This window comes from Ischnura elegans, chromosome 8, assembly GCF_921293095.1.
Source record: "Ischnura elegans chromosome 8, ioIscEleg1.1, whole genome shotgun sequence".
Classification (NCBI taxonomy): domain Eukaryota; kingdom Metazoa; phylum Arthropoda; class Insecta; order Odonata; family Coenagrionidae; genus Ischnura; species Ischnura elegans.
Window position 1 is genome coordinate 60687760 of NC_060253.1, and position 13548 is coordinate 60701307.

The window sequence follows — 13548 nt, forward strand, 5'->3', positions numbered from 1 at the left end:
AAACACATGTTCTTGTCTTCCGTTTATATTGCAATACGAGTTTGTGGGTTCTTACAACTCAAGCCCAGAGTTCTTCCTCAGGAGTTGGGGACGGTCAACCTTCTTTTCACTCAGCGAGCCGTCACTCATGAAACAAAAGGCTCCAGAGAAGCGTCTTGTCGGTAAATTCTGCTTTTACCATCAAGAGAATTTTCAATTTTCATCATCAAAGAGTATAGTATTTCCGATTATGTTTTTTCCTACTCCGCAGGGTGATGAAAGTTAAATTAATAACGAAATCCAATTCTAAAACTAGGCATAAATAGTAAGAATGAGTCCATAATATCATATTGCAACGTAAAAGGTAACCAAATACAAGTGTATCTTAACAATGTATCATGTTGCGTTACGAAAATGAAATAATTCAAAGGGAGTTTTGAAGGGAGTGCGTTTCACTTTTAAATGTTTAACGGCGTTTTTTTAACTATTAGATATGAAATTGAAATTAATATTAATTAAATGAGCTTGAGTTTGAGCAATAAACGATTACATTCAACGCGCAGCGTATCATATGCGGGCTATTACCAGTGACATCATGGCAAAATTATCATATCGGAACGCATTGTCATTAACTTTTTTAGAAGGGAAATATTACCCTCTGTGTTTTTGTTACAAGTTATTATTTATATTTTATTACAATTTTTTGTTATGATTACGAATGTAAATATTGGAAATTTTGAGGCAACAAAATTGATAAAAGTGTTATTTGACGATTATATCTTTTGTTAACCAGTGCCGGAACGGCGTTCCACCGTGACACCTCTGGCTATTACGTTTGTTGACTTGTATCCTAGCGACTGGAGCCCCGCCATTTATTGCCCCGACCGGCGGGAATCAATGGAACCATTGGAGTGGAGAATCCTGTGTAGAGTATTTATGGACATACCTGTATTACCGTTTCATTCATTCATTGAAATGCAATTCAAATATTGGTATACTGCTGCCCTCGATTTTTCCTTTTCCCTTTCCAAGCCAGTGGTTGTACTATAGAGCGTATAAAAAAACAAAAGTGTGAGAAAGGAAAATCACCTACCTTGATCGGGATTCAATTCTGGGTCTCCCAAATGCGCTAGGAGTCTATTGATTAAAACTGCCGTGGCATAATCTTCGTCGGTGAATATTCCTTATCAAACATATTGCGAGATTCAGTTTCAAACACCGGTCACAATAAATTATTTTTCCTCTGTAAAGATTTTGCAATAGGGTAGTTTCCTTCATCAAAGAAAACGAAAGGCATTGATTGCGATTCGTTACCCACCATTAATGTATTCATAATATACAAATTATTTCGTTTTAGAAATACCGGTTTAGACGAATGGCAATGGTCCATTTTTATCCTCATTTGAAAAGGGCCAGATTGGCGCCCATGCGATGCCACTCCACGTGACGTCACAGGGACCTTGTTTCTATACGAGAAGATAGGAGTTATACATCGTCTGAGGTAACCAAAGCATGCATGAGGCGCAGAGCTCAGGGAATCATATCTTAATAATCACTTATTAAAACTGGCCTAGGTCGGAAAGTTTTCTTCATTTGATAAGGTATTAATAATCCTTATTTAAGCCACGCGCTACCAGCCAGCAGGGTACTCAGCTACCCGCTAGCAGCCTGCGTCGTATCAGCGCTCAACTCGCCTCAAGGTCACCTCACAGGGCCGCAGCGGGAACAAGAAATACTTCACACGGAGAGATTTCCCGGCATTCATACTTACGCGTCGCGTTTTCGCGCGCTAGAAAATTTTCACTTTTCATTTAATCGCGAAAAATAGATATCGTCATGTAAAAATATTGGCGCGTGAAATACGTACTCCAGGAGTAACAATCTTTCGATTTAGGCAATAAAAAAATAATAGGAAACTACCCTATTCACATGCACTTGCGAGTGACTCCTTAGAGGTGCACCTCTCTATTCCGCAATTACTTCCTCGAATAATAAACGAGAGGAGTCAAAATTAAACTCGATAGAAAGTGAAAATAGCAATTTAAGTTCTATTAGAAAAAGTATGCGACCCGATTGCCATTTATGTCAATAAAAATCACTGGACATGGGTGCCTAAGAACTCCTCGATGTCGATAAGATCCGTTGTCCGTACTTGGTGAAGTAACTCTTCAACCGGAAAGAGAAGGATGGATATTGGAAGGGGACACAGTTTTCAACATGACCTCCCCGCTAAGTACTACTCGCTCCTGACATACCTTCTTTCTCCCCCGTATTGCTTCTAGGAGCTGCCTCTCCTCACCCACCATGTCTAACATTTCGTCGTTTTTTCTTCTCACCGTCCACTTTACTTTCTCCATTCTTCTCCAGACACATTATCGTTCGAATCTGTATAATAGTGGCGAGAAAAATTATTTAAGCCATTCTGCAAGTTTACACGGCGAGTGATATCAGAGTTCATCTTCCGGGTAATCCGTCGCGTACGTTGAATTCGAGTGACAGTAGTTTCATCTCCTATCTGAAGGGCATCTGATTGACTCGACCCAGGGAAGAGGACGAAACTGTTGTCACACTCAGTGACCTTACGCGTCAGAGATGAAATCTTATTACCTATGTTAATCCATTAGATTTTTATTAAGAGATTATTCACAAGTAGTTTAATCCTCTTTTTCGTCTCTATCAAATTTCGTAGACAAATAAGCCAGCGCAACTCAGCGACGAATTTCAAATACTTAGTAGACTACAAAATATAGATACGAGGAGAAATGAAGAATCGTTAAACCTCACCACTGGACAGTCAGACTCAATAAATAATTCATCGTGACTGCATGCCGCGAGTGGAATAACATTGACTTACCGCAACGTAAGTCAATGTGCAATCACAGGAACTCTAGGAATGATTGAATGCTTGTCTCCTATTGTTTCAACTTATTTTATCTCTCAAGGTACTAGATGAAATTTTCTTGTATTTTTGTTCATCCATGTTTACATTTGCTATTTCTCAGTAGGCGTTCGCAGGTTTTACACGCTCCCCTTCTTGTTTGGGCTTTTTCCTGCATTGGGATTTTTTCTCAATAAGGACGAAAGTCAGTATCATTAGGTTGTTACCTCGTTTGTTCACATATTTTTACACTTGGTAAACGTAACTTTTTTCGCTTTTGAACTTATTATTATTGTTATTTTTTGAATCATACTTTGATGTCTATATTACACTAATCTGACTTCATTCAATTTCAAGAGGAACTTGGCAAAGTACTCCTCTGCATATATATTTAATGCATGACGAGGGCTTAAATGGAAGATGGGACTTTCTAGTCCCAGTCTCGCCCAATAAAGACGCATTAATAACATTATCATTATTCTGAACAAGTCATAAGTTAAATAGGTGAACAATACATTGATTTTTAGGGAAAAGAATATAGATATTCTCTTCGTAATAAGACGCGATTGTAAACAAAAGTGAGCGAAAGTTAAAGCCGAATAGAAATGCTCGTGACGTCATCTATGATCCTAAAGAGAGTTCATGTGACCACGGTAGATTTCATGGCAAAGTGGATAGCAAAACTTAGATCGTCTATTTACTTCGATGATTCATGGAGGACTTCTGAATAAGTTGGCTAAGTAGCGATTAACGAATTAAACAAGGTCTTATTATCTTCTTCTTCTTCTACCTCCTTCCAAGATTAGGCTAAACCTGTTCCGGCTCCACATTACCATCTTTTTCTTGGTCTTCCTATATTTCTCTTGCCAAATGGTTGATATTCTATTGCTTCTTTTGGAATTCTTTCATCTGGTATTCGAAGTATATATTCTTTCTATCTGTGTTTGCAGTCTTGTAGTCTATTAGTGACTGCCTGGACACCCAGTTCATCTCTTATTTGAGTGTTTCTTAATTTATCCATTCTTGTGCAACCTTTCAGTGGTCTTAAAAATTTCATTTCCGATGATTCTATCTGCCCTAATTCATTCTTTTTTGGTACCCAACATTCTTATCCGTAGAGTACAGTAGTGACTGCCATCACTTTATAAAATTTTATTTGTGTTTCTTTTCTCGTTTTGTTTGTTAGAGTTCTTCTGATTGCGCCACATATTCTTTGGAAAGGATTAACTTTATTTATAATATCTTGGACTCGTCATATGTTGTATCGCATCCTAAGTACTGGAAGTGCGACACTTGCTTCAGGACTTAATCCTCAATAACAATTTTTGTTCGTATCGGGTTGCTTTCTAAAAATGCCATAGTCTTTGTTTTGGTTTTTGAAATTATCAGGTAGTTTAGTTTGCTCAACTGGCGTAGTCTGTGTACTGCCAGCTGTACTTTGCCCTCTTTATCTTGTATTATAACCTGATCGTCAGCAAAAAAAACTATTCCCTTGGACTGCAGCATCCATTTAAGATTGCGCTGAAATGTAGCAGGATGCACATAAGTGAGAAATAAGTAATCATTGAATACTTTTTTATAAGTATTCAATCATTACTTACAAGGAGACATCGCCAAAGTGATGTTCAGGATCTGGATGCGGATGTTATTTTCTGAAACTATATAGGTAAGGTAGAAAAAGTGTCACGGCTTTCTTCCACATAGGCCCGGGCGAGAGATGCTCGCTTGTAAAGATTTCGCGCAGCATCACATGCCTTGAGTAATCGCCACCTCTCAGCAACGGCCGTGGCGGTTCGGTCTAGGGCGCTAGTCCTTTAATTTCGAATGCCAGCTAAGCCAAAAATTTTATTTCATGGTGAAGTACATCCTTGGGGTAAAAATATATCTTAGGATTGTTGACTTATCATGATGATGATTATTATTGCATGGATGGACTAGAATATTGTTAAACATTACTGAGCGATGCGTAGCCGCGAGCTCAGCGCGTCCCTACACTACCGTCCAGATGGGGTTTTTTCGGCCCGAGCCGTATGGCTTGTCGGGTTCGATCGCGGAGTCTGTGGCGGGAAGGGGTGGAAGGTGGGAGAGAGAGGGGAGAGGGGTGCGCGGTGGGTGGGGGTGCGTGAGGGAGGAATTGCAGAGTGGGTGGGGAAAGGGGGAGGGGGTGAGGAGGGGTGGGAGTTCCACGGGCGTCGCTACAGGCGGGGGGGAGGAGGGGGGCAATTTATTTATTCATTTTTATCAGTAAAAGGCGCCCTCTTTGTATAGCACAGCTGATGTGAGTGTCAGACAGGGAGGTGGTCGAGGCTCTGGGGACCACACACCATTTGGGGTCAAAACCACGGCACGAATTCAGTTCACCAGGGTATCGAGATGACGTAGGCCCCATTTCACATGGATGCAGACGCGGACGGTCCGCACTACGCGCGCGGGTAAGGTTGCATTGACGTAAATGGTAGCTTACACATGAGTGCTGACCGTCCCACAGTGGTTCAAAATCGAAAAAAGGTGGAGGAATTTTTGAAGGTACTATTCGTATTCTAACCTACATGATCTATGATATAGGCTAGTAATACGACTATTTTGTGGCTCATTGTAGTTCGTATAACTGGACAAACATGAGTCCTTCGGGATAAAAACGCCTGACGCGTAAAATCACTCATTTTTAGAGAAGTTCACCTTCATAAAAAAAAGGTTTCAGATAATTTATGAACTTTAAAAAAATACATAGCATAAATTGGTACCTTCGCGCACAAATACTGGTGATTTCTTTAAATTTCCATAGTTTTCTAGTTAGAAATAAAAATGTTTAAACTTTATGTTGTTTTTGCTTGAATTTTTAAATTTAAATAGCAATATCGTTTTGGGCACCTCCGAGCCCCCCGGAGATTTTGACGCGAATTGAGAGCATAGAGTCTATAGTAAAAGAAAAATCTCGTCGGTCCGCAGCACCTACGTGGCCCCTCCGCCGCACGGATCATCCGCGCGCGTGCGGGCCACAGACACAGGTTTGTGCTTACAAATGAACGCGGACGGCTGATGCGGACCAAGAAGATTTGTCATGGGTAATAGAGCGAGCTTGTAGATAACAGTGCGAGTGCGTCTTTTCGAAATGAATAGCCTAATTGACACTGGGATAATAATTGAAAAAAATATGTTTATCAGCGCGTAGTTCAGTAAATATGGTCACTAAAGCGGCTTGCCACTGCTAATGAACATAAGTTCATATTCCTATGACATGCTTATTTGATAACTGTCAGATCTCACGTATCTGCTCAATACTTTCTTTAGAAATGAAAGCTGGTCATAAAGTTCTTATAATGTACTTTATGTTTCTTAATTCTTTGTTAAAACATTCGCGGGTATTCGTCATGTTGAAAAAAAAACTTTAGGGCTTTGTCGCCGCGTCAATATTTGGGTGGTCCCAACGTTTCCCGATTGATGCTGGTCGCTTTCTCAAGGGACGCTTCAAGAGAATCTAGACTTTATTTCTATCACTTAACCTACTCATAGTAAATATATTTTGGTCTCTTGAAGAATCCCTTGAAAAAGCGACCAGCATCGGTCGGGAAACGTCGGGGCCACCCAAGAATTGACGCGGCGACATAGCCCAAAAGTTTTTATTCAACATTTATGTTTCTTCTTTTCCAGACCTTCCCACCGTCCCCCGATCACAGCTATGTCTAACTCCTCAAAAGATGATTAACTGTACACGATCCGAGGACCTTAATCCCCAGGGGAGATCCACCGGTTTGCAGCAGCTCGCGTCCCCTGGGATTTGAAGAGCAAACGCTGTGGAGGAGCGGACGTCATGCATTTAGTATGCCCGTGGGCGCGAGACTGAACATTGTTGGCCAAATGATCACTTGGGATCATGGACCATGGATGGGGAGCAGTAATGCAAATTTCACGGCTGTCGGTGCATGTAATATTTTTCCTCAACGGGCAGTGAACTCTCTCATGTGTTCGCCACACTGCTACAAGGGCACGGGTGGGGTGGTTAGGCTCTATGTATTTGAAGGTGACCTTAGATAATTCAAGAATATTCGACCGTGGTTCTTTGCCTACTGCTATCGCTATTCCATTGATTGTATGACAATTTTCTTCGTTGTTCTGGGCTCGAGGTAGGATCTCTGACTTTACATTTATCACTTAACCAACTCATAAGAAATATATTTTGGTCTTCTACCTATGAATTTTCTTGTAATTATACCCTCAATTATCTAATCCAACAAATTTTTATCGCTCGTCCTGGACTTATTTTTTAGCCAGTCAAGTTTATACATGACCGGAGCGGAGGCAACGAGGGCAGAGGCCAACAAAATTTGGTTCCAGAAAAGAATGTAGAGGATTAAATGGATGGACCGAGTAAGATATGAGGAAGTCCTAAGAAGAGTGGGAGAGATGAGAAGCCTCATGAAAACCTTGATAAATAGACGGAAAAACCATATAGGCCATAGGAAAAGAAATATTTCGTGCTTTCCCGGCGAATGGACTTAGTGAAGAGTTCTCGGGATCGCCACCGGGTCAGGAACTCCATAGCTGCCGACGTTTCGATGACCGAGTCGGACCCCGAAACGTCGGCAGCAATGGAGTTCCTGACCCGGTGGCGATCCCGAGAACTCTTCACTAAGTCCATATAAGGCATATCTTGAGACGTGATGGTTTAAAGAAGACAGCCATCGATGGACAAGTAGGTGGCAAGTAAGGGAAAGGAAAGTCTGGAACAGTTAAAGAAGAATGCGAAAGAGAATAAATGCGTTGATGTGAAAAGATTAGCTGATTGGAGAATTGAAAGGAGAGCTACGTAAAACCAATTTCATGAATTTTAACCAGTGATGGTAATGAAGTATATTCTCCATTTCATTCAGTACATCAAGGATTAAGTTCGTCATGAAAAAATATTCGCTTTAGTCGGGATATCCATTTCATCAATTTTTAAGACACGAATTCTCTAAAACATATCCTCATAAAATATGGAGCGAGTAAAATTTTCAAAAAATGAAGTTGTCATTCAGCTGTGTCATCGGTAAATGCACTACTTAGCACGTCGCTCTGCGCCCCAAGGATTTTCGCCCTGACTTCAGACCATCTCCCCGTATCTCGGGATGTCGTCCACGCATGCATGGGCGCTCCACGATTTGCTTTTGTTTCCACCAACCGCATCGACGTCAAAAACAGATCGGGAGAATACCTGCTCATAAAATCATTCCTGATACCTAAAATTATAAAATTAGTTTCCTTGAAATCAATTTACTAGGCAGAATAAATTATCAGTAGCAAAAAATAATGCATTGCCTTATTTTCAAACATCCACCGCAACGTATCAAAAAGGAACACTGTGAAACATCATTAACTGATACAAGCACAAAATTAACTTTTCTGAAAAATACACGGAGATCGAAATATTGTTTGGTACATAAATTCGTTCTGTAATTGGTTATCACCAGATTCCATGAAATAACCCTGTAAATATTTCATGACTCCGAACATAATCTATTTTTCTAAGCTAATACACAATCAGTAGCGAATCCTGGTTAGACACAAGGGGGAAGAGGTTACGTACCAGTGATAGTGGGGATCCGATCTAAGTTACCATTTTATCTAGTGTAAATTGGATACCCTGGGGAGCTATAGACCCCTAGACCCTCTCTGGTTCCGCTACTGTATACAAATATACAATTGGTTACTTCTATCTATTTGAATATACATATTGTGTGACTTATATACGCACGTTTTATATTAAATACGTTCAAATATACCCAAAGAATATACATTGAAGGATGAAATTAATGAGAAATTCCTCGAATTGGTATTATTTTTCGTAAGTTATTATGTATATGTAATAATATATAATTACAATTATAATATATAAATTACATAACATATAATTAAGGAGAAAAAAGCGCGGTTGAAAGGGATTTTTATATCCTTTGTTGGGGATCCTGCATGGATAGATATCAAAAATATTTTTAAAGAGCCCCTCTATTTGCCAAGAAAAGATCACAAACACAAAATATACCCTCCGAAACAGCAATCCAATTCGGTGAAATGTTCTCTCCTGCGCCGAAGGATAGGGGAACGGTCTTCCTGAGGTAGTTTCGGAAACCTTAAGATTTTTTTACGAGAAAGTTAAATAAGGTTGAATTGTAATGGTCTTTTCATTTTGTATGTATTACTATGTTTAGATTAACGTTTATACTGTATTACTCGTTTACGTGTTTTTTTTAATTGTGTCTATGTTACCACCCGACCAAATGGTTTTCTTTTAACTGCACTTTAACAATAATACTAAAATAATAATATGGGACCTGTTTGGCTTAAATTTTTTAAATGCCGCAAGAAAATTTGATAAATTACAGTCTGCTGATAAATCTATTTCTGCAATCCGTATGTCGCTAATCATATTATATCGTTATACCTGACATGATACTGTTAATATGATGTGTCACGTAATTTTGACCCAAAACGATGTTTGATTATCCAGCAAAGCCAGCGCTTCGGTAAATTTTTCCTCCACCGTCTGTGCTCATTCTATCAATTCCAAAATTCCATCATAAAATTACTGCGCGCAATTAAGTCATTTTGTCTATTTAGGTGGATGATTCTGTTCATTTTAACGATTCCTTGAACAAATATTGGTTGCAATAATTTTATGATTGAACTGTAGGAATATTGATGGTATGAAAAATTTTTTACAAGTAGGTGTCACTAGAAAGTTAATCCATTTTCCTAGATCAAAACACTAATTATCACACATTATTATTAGCCAAAGGGGTGAAAATAATAATCTAATTTTTTTAAAAATCCAGAAGTGTACCTTTCAGAAAATTGCTTCAACCTTAACAATCCATGAATAATGCAAGTACCACTCGATGCCTTAGAAACCTGTTCCCATAATCGTGAGTTGTCACCCCGAGGCTGAAGTTTTCATTCCGCCATTGTGGGCCACTGTGTCATTTGCAAATGATCTACTTAGCACACCTCTGTGCGTCCCTAGGATTTTTTCGCTAACCTCTGACCTCATCTCCTCCTCTCCACAGTAACTCCGGGCGTAGTCCATGCATGCATGCGCGCTATGCGATTCGCGTTTGTTCTCTTGCTTCGCTTCGTCGTCAAAAACAGGTCCGGAGGATTTCTGTAGCCCTGGTAGCGAGTAGCAGCTGCATACGGAGAGAGATGCCCGCGGGCTGTGCGGTCGGTGTAACATTTTTTTTTTAATTTCGCGTGGTCTTTCGTCAAGCTCTCTCTCTCATCCACGATTCAAATTTCATGAAACGCAAGTCCCACAGTGTCCTTCCTCTTGCAACACTGGACATCCCTCAAAAGCCCTAGTTGGATCCTTTTTTATATATTTTTCAACAATCGTGACGGGGCACGGTGAAAATTTCGGCGCGGAAAATAAGGTTTATCCCCCGTTTCATGCACGAGTTAGGGTAAAAAAGGAAAATAAGCTCATCTTTTATTTTATTCGTTTTTTTTTCAGCAGGTCTCCGACGTAGCCTTGCTCCAGCCTTCGATTCTTTCTTCTCATGTAAGTGAATTTAAGACTAGCTCACTGGAGTTGAACTCGGTTTTTACCAGGGAATGCTGACATCTGTTGTGTGTTTACTCTGCGGTGGGTATGTCGGGGTAAAAGAAATTCATTGATCCAGGGACGTAATCGAGAATTAAAAGCAAGAATATCAAAAAATTCTGTGATAAAAATCGTCAAAATTCTTTTCTCAGTCTCCGATTATTGGTATATATTGAAATTCAAATAGGAGACAGAATTCCAAATAATATTTAGTGCGTCTTTCTGGAGGTTATGTGAAATTTAATTACTTGCTGGTAAATATTTTAGCATTCAAAGTTAAAATATATTTTTCAGAAGACAAATTTTGAGACATACAGGATGTTGAATAGACTACAAAAAAAACGGGCGTACTTTCAAAGCCAGGAAAATATTTCGAGGAAATAAGGCTGAAAGCATGCCTTCAAAGATAAAGTCACTCATATACCCAAAGAAATTTACGATCCAGTTTATTTGAAAAGTAAATTAACGGGTAATTATTGTCTTTATTGATCAATACTTATAAATATGGTAATAAATCACTGCTAATTAGGGATACACGTTTTTTTTTGGCTGAAATGCGGTCAAGAAAAAATCTATTTTATATAAAGTTGCTCTTAGCCTACTCGTAAGTGGATTGTGTATAAAGAGACAAAAATTTTCTATTTTAACTCTTTTAAGAGACGAAGAAATTAAATACTGAAGGCAAGTGAATTCTTGTTTCATTCATATTCTGAGTAATTCATACATAAAGTTACTCTAATACTATTGATATAAAGTACTAGAATTTGTCAGCTGTCAACTTAAAGATCAACGATTATTTGTAGAGGTATCACAAATTTTCATTTGATGATTCTTTAAGAAAAAGGTATAATAAGTACTCATTTTAAAGTCACTATCATTTACATCACGGTTTTAAAGTATGTGTTTGAACAAATGCAAAATTTACATGTATTGCTTCAGAAAATCTAATTGACTACTCCAGGAGGTACATTACTTATATAAATATCTTCTTTAATAATATTTCGCACGCGGGCGCCAATTAATTTCAGTTTATCATTTGTGCTCAGTTGTATTAAAATAAAATTTTCCTGATAACTAGGTCCAACATGGTCGTCTAATGTAGTGATATTTTAATTTTCCCTACTCATATGAAAAACAAAGGTACTTATTTTGGTTGACTGCTATTGTGTCATATGCAACTATCAAGCATCATGCGAAAGCAATCAACTTAATAATTCTCTTCCCCTTGGATTTAATACGTAGCTGTATAAATTAAAAGAATATTACCAGTCGTTTACGATTCAAAACTAATTATTGTTCCCATTACGGCAATAAAAAAAATAAAAAATAAAATAAAAAGTTTTCATGGAATGTCACGAATGTTATTTCAAATTATAATGCATTCCCGATGTGCCGAAAGTGGTACTTTTTTATTTATATTCTTAAATTTGAATTCCCGTGGTTCTCTCAAATTTATATCATCCGTGATGCTGGCATTAATATTTTAACAGTGATTTGTTGAGTATGCTATGAATAAAGTCCAGGCTTTTAGCAGTAAAACTTGTTGTTGTAAAGTTGAAGTAACCGATCCGCTGTTTTGAAGAGCGGATGAGGTATTACCTGGATGAGTCGTTATGTTTAGCAGATTCTCATTTATGCATATATGCTCTAAAATAGTGATGTGGCGTAACTCTACGAATAAGAAGAATCGAGGCATTGTCTGAAAGTTACTATTCAACAAATACTATATCATTGATTACAATAGATTCGACTCGATTGCATGAATGATATGTGGACCAGTGGTGTAATAAAAATGTAGCAATATGTTTAAGACATACTGAGCATATACATACTTTTTCTTATGGAATATAATTTACATTAGTACACCTCTGTAATGACATTAATTCAAACTGATATTTCGATTATGGGTTGATTATATTCACCAATGAATTGGATGAAATTTATGATGAAAAAACATTTAGCTATGTTGGGATTCGCATCCGGTTCTCTTACTTTCTCGTCAGTCACGTTACCCAGTTATACCTCCGAGCCATCTTGTCATTACAAATTTGGGACGGGTTTTAGCTAACTAGGTGTTGACGATACAAGTCCATGCTAAGGAACAAGGGACGGAATACTATGTGACGTTAAAGCCTTGTTCGGTAAAACCCAAACTAAGAAGATGGCACAGTGGCGCAACTGGCTCACATGCCTGACCGGCAATCGGTAGATCCGAGTTCGAATACCGGGTAAGCATATTATTTTTCACATCGACTTTAATCCTTGGTGCACATAACACTACACCCGTGCGCGTGAATGCATACAGAGTCACTTGTTTCATGAAATTCTGTGGGTTAATCAGATGGCAAGCAGCGAGTAATAACATGAAATACCGAGCAATTAATTAAGGCACATCAACTTACTCTACTTTTTTGGCAATCATAAATAAGCAGGATAAATACCTAAATTATTTATCGACCCTTATTCATTTTTATTTCCTCAACAATGTTTTAATATCTCATTTGATGAATTAAATTTGCCTTTTTTTGACCAATTAAAAAAAATGAAGCGGAGCGGTTTGGAAGAGCAATTAACTGAAATTCATGTAAAACGTTACTGTAACCAATTTGAAGAGAAAATGGAAATATGCATCACTTTTTTGCTCGCATAAGACTGAAAATTGGACAATTTTTTGAAATATTAGTTCACATTATGCCTGCACGGAGATGAAAACACGAATGCTAACTGTTGAGATTCAGTCATAATCTAAAAAAAAACGGCCTTAAATGCATTCTATCCCGGTTGGTTAAAATTTTTGATTGAGCAGTCTTGAGATGTGATAAGAATTGTTGAAAAGCTTTGTAGAAATATGACCTCATGCGGTCTATGTCTTTCGTCTTAACTGAAATTTATTTCTTAAGAGTTGATGAATACACTGCTTTGCGGAAATTCTCGCACTTATTTGAACGTGTTTAAACGATAATATTAACAATATGTCCATCAGATATTTTATTTTATAGTATAAAAATTTGATTCCTTAAGGGGATGTGTGATTTCAAGCAGATTTCAAAAGCACTTATGTCATGTAACTACATGTTTAATGCTTTTTTCGTAGAACTGGGCCTTTTGCTCAATA